This window comes from Oryx dammah, unplaced genomic scaffold (assembly GCF_014754425.2).
Source record: "Oryx dammah isolate SB20612 unplaced genomic scaffold, SCBI_Odam_1.1 HiC_scaffold_6, whole genome shotgun sequence".
In the NCBI taxonomy this organism is placed as follows: Eukaryota; Metazoa; Chordata; class Mammalia; order Artiodactyla; family Bovidae; genus Oryx; species Oryx dammah.
The window spans coordinates 20,912,755-20,931,646 of NW_024070190.1; the positions used below are offsets into that span (position 1 = coordinate 20,912,755).

The following is an 18,892-nucleotide window of genomic DNA, read 5'->3' on the forward strand; positions in this document are numbered from 1 at the left end:
TTTAAATGAAAAAACATAAATAAATAAATTCAACTGGTTTGCTTGGTTAAGCTATTTTAACATCCTTCCCTAGTCTTCTTCCCCACCAGTTGGTTTTTATTTGCATTTTAAAAACTTACACAGTGTTTATTACCTATATGATATTGTTCTAAGCACTTTACAGGTATTAATTAATTTTAGTCTTCACTTTGATTTTGTGACTAATATAATCTCCATATTATAGATGAGGAAACTAATGCACAGAAAATCACAGTAACACTCATCAATAATTAATCATTATGTATGATGTTTCAGAAATTTATCTACACACATGGAAAGGCGTTCTGTAAAATAGTGGGGGGAAGCAATTACATCTGTACAATATGACTTCATCTTTAATGCTGAAAAACACATTTGAATGTCCAAATGGTGATATACCAAAGAATTGGTATTAATTTCTACTACATGAGACAACATGTGCTTATGCTCTTTGTATTCTTTTTGATTGTGACTTTTTACATTTTTTAAATTTCATAATAAGGACATACTGCTTTTATAATAAGCAAAACTTCACACTGAAAAAAAGTTAACCTCTTACAGCAAGAGCAGGGAAGTTCAAAGCACACATATCTAGCCTCCACATGGGAATCCTCAGTTCAGCCCATCCACCACAACCACCTGCCTCTTCCCTCTTCACTCAAGCCAATCTGGACTAGTTTGGGTACCTGCCCTAGTGTTCCCAGAAAGTCTCATTGTGTGAGTAAGTCTTTCCACATTCTCTTGCTACATGTATAGTACCATCTTTCCTCACATCAAAACAAACTTGGGTGGAGGGGAGTTGATCCCGCCTCCATGAGGCAACCACAAGACACACCTTGAAAAATTCAACACATATAAAAACCAATATACACAAGGCACAACCCTGGGTAAAAGACAATCCCTATCTTAGTTGAGTTTAGCTAAACTACTCCATGATATTGCTGCAGTGGCATCCATTTCTGTGTGGCCAAGCAGCCTGCAGCGGTCTTGGACTGAAAGTGGACCCTTCCCCAAGCTCATCCCCAGATAATAGCCAGAGTCACAAGCAAATCTTAAGTTCCTAACAGGGCTTCTCCAGCAGCCCTTCTGAGCAACGGTCTCCCGTCTCCCAGGTACTGCCCCTTTCGCAACCTTAGATGAGACCACCACAGACATTATGAAAACCCTGCGCTTTCTGGTTTGAACTGACCAAGCCAGCCACAGCCCTGGAAGCTTCAAAGCACTCCAGCCATGAACCCTGATGATAAAAGCACATGGCCCAGGCCCTGCCACTCTGTCTGCCCTTGCACGGCCCCTCAATGCATGCCATGTCCTTCCTCCAGGACCTGTGAGCAAGAAACTTCTCTACTTCAAGTTCCCATGTGATCTTTTCTTGAACTGGGGTTCACCAGCCAACACCTTGGGGCTCTAGTTAACAAATGTTAATTTAACAAAGTCACAACAACCCTCCAAGGTTACCTGTCTTCCCTCAAACAGACAGTTCTTCATAGTATGGTAATGTCCAAGTGTCACGAGGGTTCATCAGATAGATACAAGTTTCAGCAAATTAAAGTCAACATAAAACAAATGCAAGTCGAGACAACCTAAGGAACAACAAATCTGGCCTCTAGAACATGGAAGAGGAGACTGCCTTCTGCAGTAACAGTATAGTAAGGGCAAGGAAGCAAAACACATCATCACTCTGCTAAGTCACTTCAGTCGTGTCCGACTCTGTGCGACCCCATAGACAGCAGCCCACCAGGCTCCCCCATCCCTGGGATTCTCCAGACAAGAACACTGGAGTGGGTTGCCATTTCCTTCTCCAATGCATGAAAGTGAAAAGTGAAAGTGAAGTCGCTCAGTCGTGTCCAACCCTCAGTGACCCCATGGACTGTAGCCCACCAGGCTCCTCCACCCATGGGATTTTCCAGGCAAGAGTACTGGAGTGGGGTGCCATCACCTTCTCCGCATCATCATTCTAAATGTTGGCCAAAAAGTTTTTAAAAGATGAAAAGTAAGTATTACAGATTTTACAAGCTTACAGACAGAATCAAGTATATTACGTAGGTATTTATACAACCATTTAAACTGTAACCTCTGAAGGTGTAAAAAACATTCTTAGTTTTCAGGCTGTGAAAAATCAGGTGATTGGTCAAATCTGGCATACAGGGTGGTCTGCTGACCTGTTTTATTCTAATTACTTCAAGTAGACCATTAAAACTAGTAACAGACTGGATGTTTGTGTGTGCATTCCCCAAAATTCATATGCTGAAGTTCTAAACCCCAATATGAGGATATTTGGAAATAGGGCCTTTGGGAGATAATTATTAATAGGTTTAGACAAAGTCAGGATGGTCGGGACCCACTAATGGCTTAGTGTCCTTCAGTTCAATCGCTCGGTCGTGTCCAAGGCTTTGCAACCCCATGGAGTGCGGCACTCCAGGATTCCCTGTCCATCACCAACTCCCGGAGCTTTCTCAAACTCATGTCCATTGTATCAGTGATGCTCTCCAAGCACCTCACCCTCTGTCGTCCCCTTCTCCTCCTGCCTTCAATCTTTCCCAGCATCAGGGTCTTTTCAGAAGTTGATTCTTCACATCAGGTGGTCAAAGTATTGGAGTTTCAGCTTCAGCATCAGTCCTTCCAATGAATATTCAGGAAGGATTTCCTTCAGGATTGACTGGTTGGATTTCTTTGCAGTCCAAGGGACTCTCAAGTGTCTTCTCCAACACCACACCACAGATCAAAAGCATCAATACTTTGGCACTCAGCTTTCTTTATATAGTCCAACTCTCACATCCATACATGACTACTGGAAAAATCATAGCCTTGACTAGATGGACCTTTGTTGGCAACACAATATGCTTTTTAATACGCTGTCTAGGTTGGTCATAGATTTTCTTCTAAGGAGGAAGCGTCTTTTAATTTCATGGCTGCACTCACCATCTGCAGTGATATAGGGGCCCAAAAAAATAAAGTCAGCCACTGTTTCCATTGTTTCCCCATATATGTGCCATGAAGTGATGGGACCAGATGCCATGATCTTAGTTTTCTGAATGTTGAGCGTTAAGCCAACATTTTCTCTCTCCTCTTTCACTTTCATCAAGGGGCTCTTTTGTTCTTCTTCACTTTCTGCCATAAGGGTGGTGTCATCTGTATATCTGAGGTTATTGATATTTCTCCCAGTAATTTTTATTTCAGTTTAGGCTTCATCCAGCCCCGCATTTTGCATGATATACTCTGCATATAAGTTAAATAAGCAGGGTGACAATATGCAGTCTTGACATACTCCTTTCCCAACTTGGAACCAGTCTGTTGTTCCATGTCCAGTTCTAACTGTTGCTTCTTGACCTGCATACAGATTTCTCAGGAGGCAGGTCAGGTGGTCTGGTATTCCCATCTCTTGAAGAATTTTCCAGTTTGTTGTGATCCACAGAGCAAAGGCTTTGGTGTAAAAGATGTTTTCTGGAACTCTCTTGCTTTTTCAATGATCCAACGGATGTTGGCAATTTTGCCTTTTCTAAATCCAGCCTGAACATATGAAAGTTCACACTTCACGTACTGTTGAAGGCTGGCTTGGAGAATTTTGAGCATTACTTTGCTAGCATGTGAGATGAGTGCAATTGCGTGGTAGTGTGAACATTCTTTGGCATTACCTTTCTTTGGGACTAGAATGAAAACTGACCTTTTCCAGTCCTATGGCCACTGCTGAGTTCTGCAGATTTGCTGACATATTGAGTGTAGCACTTATAGGAAGCGAAAGAGACAAGAGCACATGCTCTCTCTCCCCACCACGTGAGGATGCTGTTAAAAGGTGAAGAGACCTTCACTAGGAATTGAATCTGCCAATACCTTCATCGAGAGTTTCCAGGTTCCAAAACTGAACAGAATAACTGTCTGTCGATTGAGCCACTCAGTTTCTGGTATTCTGTTATAGTAACTGGAATTAAGACAACATTCAAACACAAAGTGTAAGGGGAAGGGCCAGAAGTACACCTACATCAGGAACCACCATTTCAGCCATCTTATGGAATTTGGACTGTATTTCAATGACAGGGTATGACTGCTGAGCTTTATTTTAAGAAGTGACAAATTGAGATCTGCATTAAAGAAACATTATTCTGTTTGCAGTATAGACAATGGATTTAAATGGGGGGCGGGGAACAGTTTAGCAGCTACTGCAGAATCCACGTAACATATGACACAGCCTGATGATAATCAATGTCAATGACAATGAAAGAATAAACAATTACAAGACATACAGAAGAGTCAGGATCTAAAGGACCAAAGTTCACTAAGAAGTAAAAAAAGAGCCATGAATGACTCCTTGGTTCCTAGATTTAGAAACAGATGGGTGATTTCCATTCACTGAAATAAAGTATTAGAAAAGGATAATCAGATCTGATAAGAGATAAAAAAATTAATACACACTATCAGAACCTGACAATTTTGACATCCTGCTATATCTTCAAAAAGCGATGTCCACCAGACAGCTAAACACACAGGGGAGTGGAGCTGAGCAAAAACAGTGAGGTGTGGGAGTCACTCACATAAATGACAGCTGGAAGCATCAAATGCTGAGCCTAACAAGAGAGACAGTGCTGAGAAGACCGGGTTCTGAGATCTGCCTTAGACAGGCTTTCCCAGATTCATTTTTATAGAAGGTCTCTGCTTCTCCAATATCAGATTTTGAGAAGAGCTGTATCAGAGATATTATTAGATCTTTCAGAAAGGATTCAAGCAAAGAGATAGGGGGGAAAAAATCTATTGTAATTTTTTTTCACTGGTTTGGGAATCTGTCATCTGCACATCCCAGGAAATGCATTATTACAGGAAGAAAGGAAGCCATATAAGCATGGAGACTGCTTAACATGAGAAAGAGTTTCTGTCCCATGTTTGTGATGGCAGGCTCTTCCTCTCGCTGGCAAGCTTGCATTTGTTGGGAGCCAACATCCACATACACCTGGTTTAGTTGGGAGACCATCTAGCACAACCATCAGCTGAGAGTATGATAATGAAAAGCTAAATTTGTATACTCTCTGACTTCCAGAGGCTTCCCACAAGTCCCACTGGAATTAAAACCCTGACTGAACACATATTAGCAGAAGTATACAAAACTTCCTCGGTCTCTGAGAATGCTTTTTCATTCAAGAAGGGTGAACTAAGAGATGGTGGGCCAGGGCTTCCTTCTTTGAATTTCTCCTTCACTAATAAACTGGAGAAAGCCTAAATGATTCTGACAAACGAAGGACACCTTCACCAGTTTCTATTAATCACCATGCAGTAAAATTAATTTTTTCTTTTGTTATAAAGTTTATGAATTTTAAAACACATATAAGTTTGTGTAAACACCAATGTAATCAAGACACATAGTCTCTTCACCCAAAGATACTTCCTTGTACTATCCAGCTATAATTACACCCTCTTCCACCCATCACCCCTAGCAGACAGTGATCTGTTGTTCTCCATCACTACTTTTGTCTTTTAAGGATATCATATAAACGGAATCATACAGTATGTAACCTTTTGGAGCTGGCTTATTTCACTCAGCAGAATGCCTTTATGATTAATGTAAACTGATTGAATATGTCAATAATGTTACTTCTTTACTGATGAGTAGGGCTTCCCTGGTGGTTCAGTGGTAAAGAATCTGCTTGCCAGTGTTGGAAACACAGGAGGCATGGGTTCAATCCTTGGGTCGGGAAGATCCCTTGGAGGAGGAAATGGCAACCCAGTCCAGGATTCTTGCCTGGGAAATTCCATGGACAGAGGAGCCTGGCGGGCTGCAGTCCATGAGGTCGCAAAGAGTTGGACATAACTCAGCAACTAAACAAAACTAAGGTGTTCCACTGCATGAACACACCAGTTTGTATATTCATTTACTCACTGAAGGATGTTTTGGTTTCTCAAGTTTTCAGTTATTATAAATAAAGCTACTATGAACATTCACGTACAGGTTTCTGTGTGAACATAAGCTTTCATTTCTCTAGCGTAAATACCCAGGTGAGTAGAATCGTTGGGTGATATAGTGAGTCTATGTTTAACTTCATAAGGAACTGCTAAACCATTTCCCAGAACTGCTGTAATGATTTGCATTCCAATCACTATTGAGATCGGCTTTTCCCATATGCTCCTCCCCAGCTTGACTGCAGACTTAAAGCAGATCTTTCTAGTGTGGGATTCTGCTACTGGTTCCAAAGAACACGGTGGCAACTTTACTCATGAAATGGTGTATCTGTCTGCTCTAACCTGTCTGAGGTTACCTGAATGACTAATACAAAGTGTTTATCATTGCTTTGCCCAACTTGGAATTTACTCAGGCAGAAAAGCTGTGAGCATTAGTCAAAAACATTTTAAGTCAAATAAATAATCCATATCACCCTGGGACAAAAGATTATAGTTGAGACATAGAATACTAAAAGACGGAGAAAAAAAGGCTGGGGAGAGAATTTCTTTGGGAAATTACGTAAATGTTGTGAATTTCAGAAGACACAAAAATTGCCCAGGGCAGAATGTATTCTCAGTAAAGACCTAAGTAAGAAAACCCAAAGCTTTCATCTCTGGCTGATCTCTAGCCCAGAAAAAACGAGCAAATGAAGGCAAAGGTAGAACTGTCTGTAAATGGGTAAATGGCCAGGCTGAGTACTTAAGGACTGTCCCAACACTGGGCCAACGTACAGACAGAGTCACTGGGAGGATTTTTTTTTTTTCAATTTGACTGTAAGGTCTTTTAATTCACTTTCCTTTTAATTCTTTTTCTTTCTCTGCCTCCTCATCTTCTTTTTTCCCTTAATCCCTTTCTCTTACTCTCACTCTCCCTCTCCCCCTCTTTTTTTCTTTTCATTTGCCATTTGGTATTCAAGGAAATCTCTGCATAAAACACTCGATAAACATAAACTAAAGTAACACACACTTCCTAGACCACACATGACGAGAAGAGAAGAGACTCACACTCTCTTCTCTATTTTAGAGAAGTCACTAAAATAAACACTATACTATAGTCTACAAAAACGTAACAAAAACAAACCCTAAGGAAGACGAAGGGTATGATTTCCAGTGTTGCTAAATTAAAATATTTAAAATGATTAGCTTTCAACAAAAACCTTTTTAGAGACATGCAAAGAAAGCAGTATCTATCACAGAAAGGAAAAAGAAAAAACTAACAAAAATGACCCCTGAGGAAGCGCAAGCACTGAGCTTAATAGACAAAGGCTTTAGATCAACCGTCTTAAATATGCTTACATCTCAGTACGGGACATCAGTGAAGATGCAGAACATAAGGGAATGAAAAATAAAAATTCTGGAGGTGAAAGTATAACAATTTAAGTGAAAAACTCCTAAATACTGGAAATAATTAAACAAACACAAAAGGAGAAACTGAGAGTAATACAGTAACAGTAGAGGACCTTAAAACCCCATGTGCATCAACAGATCATCCAGATAGAAAATCAGTAAGGAAACAGTGGCTTTACAGAATGCATTAGTCTCTGAACGTAATAATTATCTACAGGACATGCCATTCAAAAGAGCAAGATACACACCCCTTTCCAGTGCACATGAAACATCCTCCAGGTGAGATCATACCACAGGCCATGACACTAGTATCAATGAATTTAAGAAAACTGAAATCACATAAAGTATTTTTTCCCATCATAACATTATGACACTAGAAATCAACTACAAGAAAGAAAAAAAAAAAACCACAACATATGGAAGTGAAAGAATATGCTACTGAACAAACAGTCACAGAAGAAATCAAAGGGAAAAAAAAAAAACCTGGAGACAAATAAAAATGGAAACACAATGTTCCCATATCTATGAGATGCAGCGAAAGCACTCTAGAGGAAGTTTATAGCAACACAAGAAAGATTCCTCAACAGAACACTAGCAAACCAAATTCAACAACACAGTAAAAGAATCACACACGTTGATCAAGTGGGATTTATCCCAGAGATGCAAAGACGGCTTAATCCATGCAAATCAATCAATGTGATATAATACGTTAACAAACTCATTAATAAAAACCATATGGTCATCTCAATAGATGCAGAAAAAGCTTTTAACCAAATTCAACATCCATTTACAATTAAAAACTCTCCAGAAAGTGGGTATAGAGAGAACATACCTCAACATAATAAAAACTATATATAAGCCTAAAGCTTATATCATACTCAGTAGTGAAAACTTGAAAGCATTTTCTCTAAGATCAGGAATAAGACAAAGATGCCCACACATGCCACTTTTATTTAACATAGTATTAAAAGTCCAAGACACAGCAATCAGACAAGGAAAAGAAACAATAATTGGAAATCAAATTGGAAAGTAAAAAGTAAAACTGTCACTGTTTATAGATGGCATGATACTATATACAGAAAATTCTAAGGATACCACCAAAAAACTGAGAATAAATTAATTCATTGAAGTGTCAGGATATAAAATTAATATACAGAAATCTGTTGCATTTCTGTACACTAACAGCAAACTATCAAAAAGAGAAATTAAGAAAACAATCCCATTTACAATTGCATCAAAAAGAATAAAATATATAGGAATATGACTTTTACTCTGAAAAACTATAAGACAGTGAAGAAACTGAAGATGACACAGACAGATGGAGAGAAATGTGTTCATGGAGTGGAAGAATTAACATTGTTAACATAACCATACTAACCAAGGCAATCTACAGACTGAGTGCAATCACTATCAAAATACTAACACCATTTTTCACAGAACTAGAACAAATAATTATAAAATGTGTGTGGTAGCATGAAAGAACCTGAATCTTCATGACTCTGCATTGGGCAATAAATTCTTAGGTACAATTTCAAAAGTGGAAGCAATAAAAGAAAAATTAAATTGGATTCATCAAAATTACAAACTTTTGTGAAAGAAAAAAAAACTTTTGTGCATCAAAGGACATTATCAATAAAGTGAAAAGACAACCTATAAGATGAAAGAAAATACTTCCAAATCATATCAAACAAGAGTCTATTATCCAGGATATATAAAACCACAAATAACTCAGTTTTTTAAATGAGCAAAAGGCTTAAATAGACTTTAACTGAAAAGGATATACAAATATCCAATAAGCACACAAAAAGATGTTCAACATTATTATTTATTTAGGAAATGTAAATAAATCAAAACCACAATGGAATGCCACTTAATATCCAGTAGGTTGACTATAATTTAAAAAAAAAAAAACAAGAACAAAAAACAGTAAGCAAGTGCCATCAAGTATGTAGAAAAACTAGAAGACTTACACTTTGCTGGTGGGAATATAATGATTCAGCCATAGTTAAAAAAAACAAAAACACACAGTTCAGCAGCTGCTCAGAAAGTTAAACACAGAATTACTACATAGTCTAACAATCTCAATCAAAGATATATATATACACCTTAAAAATTTGAAGCAGATACATGTACATACATGTTCACAGCAGTATTATTCACAACGAAATAGCAGAAACAGCCCATATGTACTATGTCCATCAATGGATGAATGGCATGTACATATGATGGAATATTATTCAACTTTAAAAAGGAATGGACTCTTAATACATGCTTCAAAAATATAGAAGAACCTCAAAAACATTCTGGTAAGTAAAAGATCTGGGCACAAAAGGTCACATGTTGTATGATTCCATATATGAAATATCCAAAATAGATAATACAAAAAGCAGATTGATGGTTTGCAGAGGCTGGGAAGGGGTGAAAGGGGAGTAACTACTTAATAAATGAGTATAAAGTTTACTGAGGGCTGATGAAGTGTTTTGGAACTAAAGAGAGGTAGTGGTTACACAATATTGCAAACACACTAACTGCCACTGAAATGTTCACTTTCAGTTTAGTTCACTCGCTCAGTTGTGTCAACCCTTTGCGACCCTATGGACTGCAGCACACCAGGCCTCCCTGTCCATCACCGACTCCTGGAGCTTTCTCAAACTCAAGTCCATTAAGTCAGTGATGCCATCCAACTCTCTCATCCTCTGTCATCCCCTTCTCCTCCTGCCTTCAATCTTTCCCAGCATCAGGGTCTTTTCCAGTGAGTCAGTTCTCCACATCAGGTGGCCAAAGTATTGAAGTTTCAGCTTCAGCATCAGTCCTTACAATGAATATTCAGGACTGATTTTCTTTAAGATTGACTGGTTGGATCTCCTTGCAGTCCAAGGGACTCTCAAGAGTCTTCTCCAACACCACAGTTCAAAAGCATCAATTCTTTGGCGCTCAGCTTTCTTTATAGTCCAACTCTCACATCTATACATGACTAATGGAAAAACCATAGCTTTGACTAGATGGACCTTTGTTGGCAAAGCAATGTCTTTGCTTTTTAATATGCTATCTAGGTTGGTCATAGTTTTTCTTCCAAGGAGCAAGCATCTTTTGATTTCATGGCTGCAGTCACCATCTGCAGTGATTTTGGAGCCCCCAAAAATAGTCTCTCACTGTTTTCCATTGTTGCCCAATCTATCTGCCATGAAGTGATGGGACTGGATGTCATGATCTTAGTGTTCTGAATGCTGAGTTTTAAGCCAACTTTTTCACTCTCCTCTTTCACTTTCATCAAGAGGCTCTTTAGTTCTTCTTCACTTTCTGCCATAGGGATGGTGTCATCTGCATATCTGAGGTTATTGATATTTCTTCCAGCAATCTTGATTCCTACTTATGCTTCAGCCAGCCCAGCATTTCTCATGATGTACTCTACACAGAAGTTAAATAAGCAGGGTGACAATATGCAGTCTTGACGTACTCCTTTCCTGATTTGGAACCAGTCTGTTGTTCCATGTCCAGTTCTAACTGTTGCTTCTTGACCAGCATACAGATTTCTCAGGAGGCAGGTCGGATGGTCTGGTATTCCCATCTCTTGAAGAATTTTCCACAGTTTGTTGTGATCGACAGAGTCCAAGGCTTTGGTGTAGTCAATAAAGCAGAAATAGATGTTTTCTGGAACTCTCCTGCTTTTTTAGGTAATCCAATGGATGTTGGCAATTTGATCTCTGGTTCCTCTGCCTTTTCTAAATCCACTTCTAATGCAATTTCATTCAACATAAAATTAACCATTTATGTTGAAAGACATTTCATTCAAGAATAAAAGAGAGCTTTTGAAAATTTAAAAATATACTCAAATATCTAAGAAATTGCTTGTACATTTAACCTTTAATACAGTATCACAATTCTATATATCTATCCCCAAAATACAAAAAGACAAGGCTATTTATTCAAGAACTAGTTGTAACAGCAAAAGCATAATGTATATGCTTAGAAGTTGAAGAGTGGTAAATATATTCATATTTGCTTAATTTTCTAAAAATTAAATAATAAATTATTAATTTGAAATAAATTGTTGACCTTAAATTAAAATAAATTATTCATAATTGTTAAGATTTACTGATTTAGAGTATTAACTAAAATTAAGTAATTAATAAATTACTGATTTAAAATTAAATACTTATTTAATTTTTAACTTATTTTTAAAATAAATTTAATAAACAAATTACAATTAAATTATTTTATAAATAAATCTTTAGTTAATTTAATTAAAAAATAAAATTTTGAAACTTTTAAACAAATATCTTTATTTTCATACTGTTTCCCCCATTTAGCCTCTATAATATGCTATTCTTATGTAATATGAATGTTATTTGGGGGTTTATGCTGTTTTCAATATTCTACTATTGCAAATAATGCTTAAACGAATCCCTAAAAATCAAAAGTAAAATAATATACACAAGTCTAACTTGTGTATCAAGTTCATGGAATAACCATTCAGAGAGAAACTATTTCAAATAGATAAAGATAAAAATCCTCAAGCTGTTTTTAAGAATTGTATTTTTAGTGGTGGAATTATTACTCTCAGACCTTCATAGGACCATCAATTATGAATTCCTAACAGTAGCCTCTATTAAAATTTTATCAAACTTTTGGCTTCACAATACTACCCAGGGCATAATATCCTTTTCCATAAAACATTCAGTTAACAGGACCAATTACTTTACATAAAACCTGCTTAACTTTCACTTGGAACTTTCACCTTAATCCATCAACCCAAGCATTACTATTTTCTCTCACTCTAAAAGGGGCCCCAGTTTAGGACTTGTTCATCAACATGTTTCGATACCAAAGTACATGGATATCTGTGTCAAGGAGTACGGAAAGATCTCTTCTACAGCTGGTGACTCTTTCACCCACTCACTCTTCCTCAGAGGGTAAGAGCCAAGGGACTTTGTCCCTTTTGTCCATCTATCTCCCTTTTGTCCATCTATCTCCCTTTTGTCCATCTTATCTCCCTTTTGTCCATCTATCTCCCTTTTGCCCATCTATCTCCCTTTTGTCCATCTATCTCCCTTTTGTCCATCTATCTTCCTTTTGTCTATCATCTATCTTCCTTTTGTCCATCTATCTCCCTTTTGTCCATCTATCTTCCATTTGTCTAATCTACCAGATTACTGTCCCAGGTGATTCCAGGTCAGAGTCCTCGTTTTCATCTTTGTCAGCTTTTAAAATTCCTTCAAACCGAGATAAATAGAATGGTGTTGCTGAGGTCCCTTTGGCGTTGTAGAACCAGCATCGGCTCCTCTTGGGACACTCAACGTTCAACAGTGCTGCTTTAACAGCTTTGTCTTAACCTCATCAATGTCCCATATATTCACCCCACTTCTCATAAACATCAACCCCTACTGGGACAAATCCCTTGGCTCTCCTCTCCTGTTTTCCTCCTTTTTCTTGTTAATGACTCTTTTTTTTTTACCTTCAATATCAATAAGGGAAACTGAGACAGCAAAACTAACAAGGTTTTTCAGACAGCTGCTTGGTTTTACGACAGTATGGTTTCATGAGGTGCCCATGTAAAAGGAGTCCTCTTAATCACAAGAGTCGATGTGACCTGACTATGGGGCATATTCAGTAGAAAAATAACACAATCATCATAAAGTCGGTCCAGCATGGCTTGCTATAGGGGGCACAGCCCCGTCATCTGTGATGTTCCACTTAGCATTTACGGAAGAAACATAGTCTCTCTTCTCAGGTACACAGATTACAGTAGGTTTTATCCAGTCCACCAGGCTACCCACTCCCCCAGGTAACCTACTGTGAACAGCCATCTGTGATGGTTCTATAGTGAGTTGTGGATCCTACCTATATCAACCCAATACTCTCTTCCACTCTGAAGCACTTAAAACCAAATATACTACTCCTAAATTAGTCACTCTCACAATCCATTTAATAAAAGTTCTTCAGGAAGTTGACGACACAGACCACAATATAAGACTACTCCCCAGCACTATAACCCCTGGTTTCAGTAGTTTTACGGTTTCATCCTCTCCCTAATTTTACTACCTTCCTGGTAACCAGTGTTCATAAGAGTACTGCCTTTTGTCCTAGAATAATCGTTCCCATTAGGGTTGGCTCTAAAGCTACTGGTAGTAGGTCAGGCTGAAATCTAAGCTTGGTCCAGCATCACAATCAGCCCCAGCACTCTGTATTACTTTCATTCTTGCTATTACAAGTAACAATAGCCAACGTATAATATATTCAGTTTGTTTCTTATTATTCTGCATTTTCTTCTGTATCCAGTGAGTCACCTCATTGGGGGTTGTGGCTATCACCATTTTTAAATTCTATTTCAAAACTTTTGCCTTTAGTAATAGATCACAGCACAGCTGCAGTTTCATACGATCACTGACTACACAGTCATCCAAGAATCAAAATTTCTTCATTCCCAGTCCTTTAATCCTTTTGCTTCCCATGTGTTTCAGTCAGATTAGACGTAGCATATTTCATTTTTTTGACACCAGCTACAATGACTTTCGACATTAGCTATCCAGAGTTAGCACAAACTTCACAGATGGCACAGTCTTACACAAGACTAACATTTAATTCAGACACCATTGGCCAAAAACTCTCAGGGGTTCCCAGGCCCTGTACTTCCTACCTGACTACAACACTGGAGGTTCCCAATACTCCCTCCTCAAGGCTTCCCTGGTGGCTCAGCAGTAAAGAATCTGCCCATAAAAACGCGGGATACACTGGTTTGATCCCTGGGTCAGGAAGATCCCCTGAGGAGGAAATGGCAACCCATTCCAGCGTTCTTACCTGGGAAATCCCACAGACAGAGGAGACCGGTAGGCTACAGTCCATGGGGTCGCAAAAGAGTCGGGCATGACTTCTTAGCAACTAAACGACAAACTACTCCATCAGGTTGTACACCAGAACAACTTACGACACTCAAGCAAAGGATTATACTTTTTATGATTACACTTGTATTATAGTCCACATGGTATAAATCAAGACCAGCCAAAAGAAGAGACACACGGGGCAAAGTCTAGGGTGGTCCCAAACGTGAAGCTTCTGTGTTCCCTCTCCATGGAGTCAGAATAGGTCACCTCCTTGGCAAACTGATGAATAACAATAGGCAGAAAGTGTGGTTCCAGACTTTTCACTGGAGTTTCGTTCGTTACAAAGGCATCCGAGGTTGAATCATGGGCCGCATGCCTAAACGCAATCTCCAGCCCAGTTCCCTTGCTCCCTAGAGGTCAAACTATCAGAGGGCTCAAGACCCCAACTTTCTAACTGCATGTTTGGTTTTTCTTGCATGCCCTACCCCCAGCCTCAGTCACCTCGTTAGCATAAACTATCAGGACCCACCATGAACAAAAACACCCCTATCACTTGGGAAATTCCAAAGATGTAGAAGCTCCCACACAAAAACTGAGAACAAAATTCAGCTGAATTCTTTATTATACAACACAAGACTTAGTATAAGACATTAACAAGGCAATAATTTAGACAGTATGTTACTGGCGAAAGGATAGACACACAGATCAACAAAACACAACAGTGAGCTCAAAAGGAGGCCCACACACATACACTCAACTGATTCTGACAAAAGAGCAATGGTAATTCAATGCAGAAAGTATAGTCTTCTCAACAAATAGTGCTCAAACTCTTAGACAAAACTTCTTGCAAGAAAATTAACCCAAACATGGGTGTTACACAAAAACTAACTCAATATGAATCACAGACGAAAATGCAAAATATTAGACTATAAAACTTACTGAAGTAAACAAAGTAGAAAAAGTATATGACCTTGAGTTTGGTGATGATTTTTAATAATACAACCTACAGCATGATCTGTGAAAGAAAAAAAATTAAGTTGGAATTTATTAAAACTTTGTTCTGTGAAAGACACTTTAAAGAGGATGAAAAGACAAGGCATAGGCTGGGAGAGACACATGCAAATCACATATCTAATAATAGACACATCCAAAGCATACAAAGATTCAATAACAAGAAATCAATTTAAAAATGGACAAAAGATACTAAACTGACACTTAGAGATATACAGATGACAAACACATGTAAATGTTCTGCTGTTAGGGAATTTCCAAATTTAAAGCAATAACAGAATACTACTGTATACCTATTAGAATGCCTAAAAACAAAACACTGACGATAGCAATTGCTGGTGAGAATGGAGAACTAGAACTCTCACACACCGTCAGTGGGAATGCAATTTGGTACAGCCACTTTGCAAAACAGATTGGTAATTTCTTATAAGGCTAAACAGTCTTACCACATGATTGAGCAATTGCACTCTGGTATTTTCCCGAATGAAATGAAAACACCTGTCCACATAAATATCTGCAGGTCAATTACAGCAGCTTTATTCATAATGGCCAAAAATGAAGCAACCAAAATGTCCTTTGATAGCTGCGGTAATCCATACAATGTAATATTATTCATCAATAAAAAGAAATGAAGTAGCAAGCCATAACAAGATATGCATCAGTCTTAAACGCATATTGCTAAATGAATATGAAAAAGCTATATGCTGTATGATTTTAATTATACGGCATTCTTTAAAAGGCAAAATTATAGAGATATTCTATATACATTAGTGTTTGCAAGGGGTTCGTTGCAGGGAGGGATAAACACATGAAATATAGGGACATTTTAGGATGGTGAAACTACTCTTTATGAAATAAGACATTAAGCATTTGTCAAAATTCAGTGATCTTTATAGCACACAGAGTAAATCTTAATGCATACAATTTTTTTTTTAAGTTTATGAAACCATCTCACTGCAGGAGGTGAGGGGAATAAAACATTATCCTAAGTAACTGTGGAAATGAACGGAGCCCAAAAGGCTAAAGGCAAAGGGATTCCACATGAGCACCATCCTCTAATTGATAAAGGTATGTCCTGTGGGAGTACAAATGAACAACTCTCAAGTGACTACTCACTTAGGTTAGAACAGCAACTTCAATAACTCCTGTGTTAGCAGCTCAGTCATATTCAACTCTTTCTGACCCCATGGACTGTAGCCCAACAAGCTCCTCTGTCCATGGGGTTCTCCAGGCAAGAATACTGGAGTGGGTCGCCATTCCCTTCTCCAGGGGATCTTCTGGACACAGGGATTGAACCCGGGTCTCCTGCATTGAGGCAGACTCTTTACCATCTGAGCCACCAGGGAAGCCCAAATTTCATTTAATTAGTAAACGCATTTAACTACTCAGCCTCAGCATCCTCATTAACTATAAGTAGTTCATAACGTCTATCTGATCCAACTCATGGAATTCAGTATTTTATTCATAAATATTACTAATTATGCATCTACTCTATGCCAGGTCCTCTGCTAGGTAAAAAGGACTTCGTAGTGAACTACTTATTCTTTTTATTTTTAACAAACTACTTTTAAATTCACTTTTCTCTGAAATGGGGGCTTTAACCCAGAAGTGCAGAAAAAACACTCTACTAATGGTTAATATACAGACTGGAAGTATGTATAAAGATCTGAAACGCAGATGTTGATGTAAAATTTAAATTATATCTGCCTTATTCTAAAACCTGATTTGTAAACATTTATCTTTCTGATTTGAGATACAAGATTTTTCTTCCTTTTCATTTTCTTAATTTCATAGCTTCATCGCTAACCACTCTCTACTTCACACATCGTAGTCTTAGCAATGCAGATATTCCTCTCATACATCATGATTTTGTGGTCCCTCCAGGTACATGCTATTCTTTATGCCCAAAATACCCACCTTCCCTTTTCTTTGACCAACTGGTTAACTTTGTATCCATTCTTCAAAACTCAACTCAGCTGCCACTTCCTCATAGCATTATCATACATATGCTAACACAGCATGCATGATTATCACTTAAAAACTACACTACGACTATATAATCGCTTATCATATTAGATTTTAAATCCATAAAGAATAAAGACAAGCCTTACATATATTCAGTAATTTTAGCACTGAACAGTATGCCTGAGACATACCAGAAGCTCAATAAATAATTACTGAATTGAACTTCATATTAAACAGATTTAATCTATAAGAAATAATAATAATGCAGAATTAAGAAAAATATTATGTTTAAAGGGTCACAACTATATAAAATAGACTTAACCTTTGTTTTTAAACCTAAAAGCTACATTAACAGGCCAAGAACCTATGTTAGTAATTAAATGGGCATGGCAAATTCACCTAGCCAATAAAAAGGAAATTAAGAAAAATTGTTTCCTCAATTCATTCTGTTCCCCTTATTTGTAATAGATCCCTTCCATGAGTTCAAGTTCTGCATTCTGTATCAGAGCATACTGAAAGTATCACTGTCACTTTGACATGTTTATTTACCTATATTAGGTCGGTCTCAACTTTCTGTAAGCTGTCCCTCCACTATCAGTTTATGCTAATGTCACATTTTTAGCTATTTGCAACTTGCTATTATGACACGTGGTATCTTAGAAACATACTCTGTAAATAGGTTATGTCACAATGTGTATGGAAAAACCATTGAATAATATTAAACGTTATATTTAGTTTTAAGTGTTTCTGTTTATTTTGAATTAAATGGCACATCATCATGACACTGTTTCAACAAGCATATTGAGTCCTTATTTAGTGCCAGAAACCTAGAAGAGTGATGAGAGAGAGATGTCATCACTATATTCAAGGCATGTAGTAGGATCTGGAGATTAAAAGCAACTAGACAGACCTGTACAAAGCAGAACAGGAGATGGAGAGCCAGTCAAGTAGTTTAGGTTTGACGTTATAAGGAATGGGAAAACCATCAGGAAAATGAGTCAAACTGGCGATTTAGGGTGATTTTGGCAGAATGAATGAGAACAGCAGTACTAATCATAACTTTTAAAAGTGAGGAGGTAACACTTTTCTCCCTTACCGTCAACGAGTAATGGAATTTAATCGCTTGTACCCTCTAAACCCACTTTCAAAACTGCAGATTCCTCTAAGCTGCCCTCCGCCACCACTTTAGTCCAAGCCACTACCACTCCTCACATGAATGACAGCTTCCAGCACACTGCTTGCCTCTCTTCTAGTTCAATCTTTATCCAAAGTATTTTGAAAATGTAAATCAAGTTATGCCCCTTTCCAGCTTAAAACCAACATTCTTCCAATCACATATATCCTTTTAACCAACTTACTATATTCCCTGGGCCAACTAAGCCTAACCATCATTTTCTAAAAAAGCCTTATTTAACACCACACCAGACTAGGTGTTCCAGCAATATACTTTCACTTGGTAATTTTCCTTTGCAGCACTTTCCTCACTTATCAATTGAAGAAAATTAATGATTAGCTAAATACTTCAACTACATGTGCCTCAACAGAATGTAAGCACCAAAGCAGAACCTGCAGCTGTCTTGATCACTGTCTCCTCAGTGCTCTGCCCATGACAGTCACTCAAATATGTTAAATATATCAATGGCTGCCTCCCTTCGGGAGCCAGAGGATGATGGCTTAGCAAGGACAACACAGAGAAAACTGAATGCCTAAGAAGTTTCCATAGAATTTTATTTGGTTTAAAAAGTTAATCTCTGAATCTTTAAAATTTATTTGCAGTGTTCTAATATAAGGGTCAGCAAACTATT

The 18,892-nt window shown here is 37.9% G+C and overlaps 1 protein-coding gene across 8 annotated transcripts in view; it reads right to left on the reverse strand.

The window, feature by feature from the left end:
- Nucleotides 1-18,892, reverse strand: part of CCSER2 (coiled-coil serine rich protein 2) — a 164,105-nt gene that overhangs the window by 100,393 nt on the left and 44,820 nt on the right. The window lies entirely within an intron of this gene.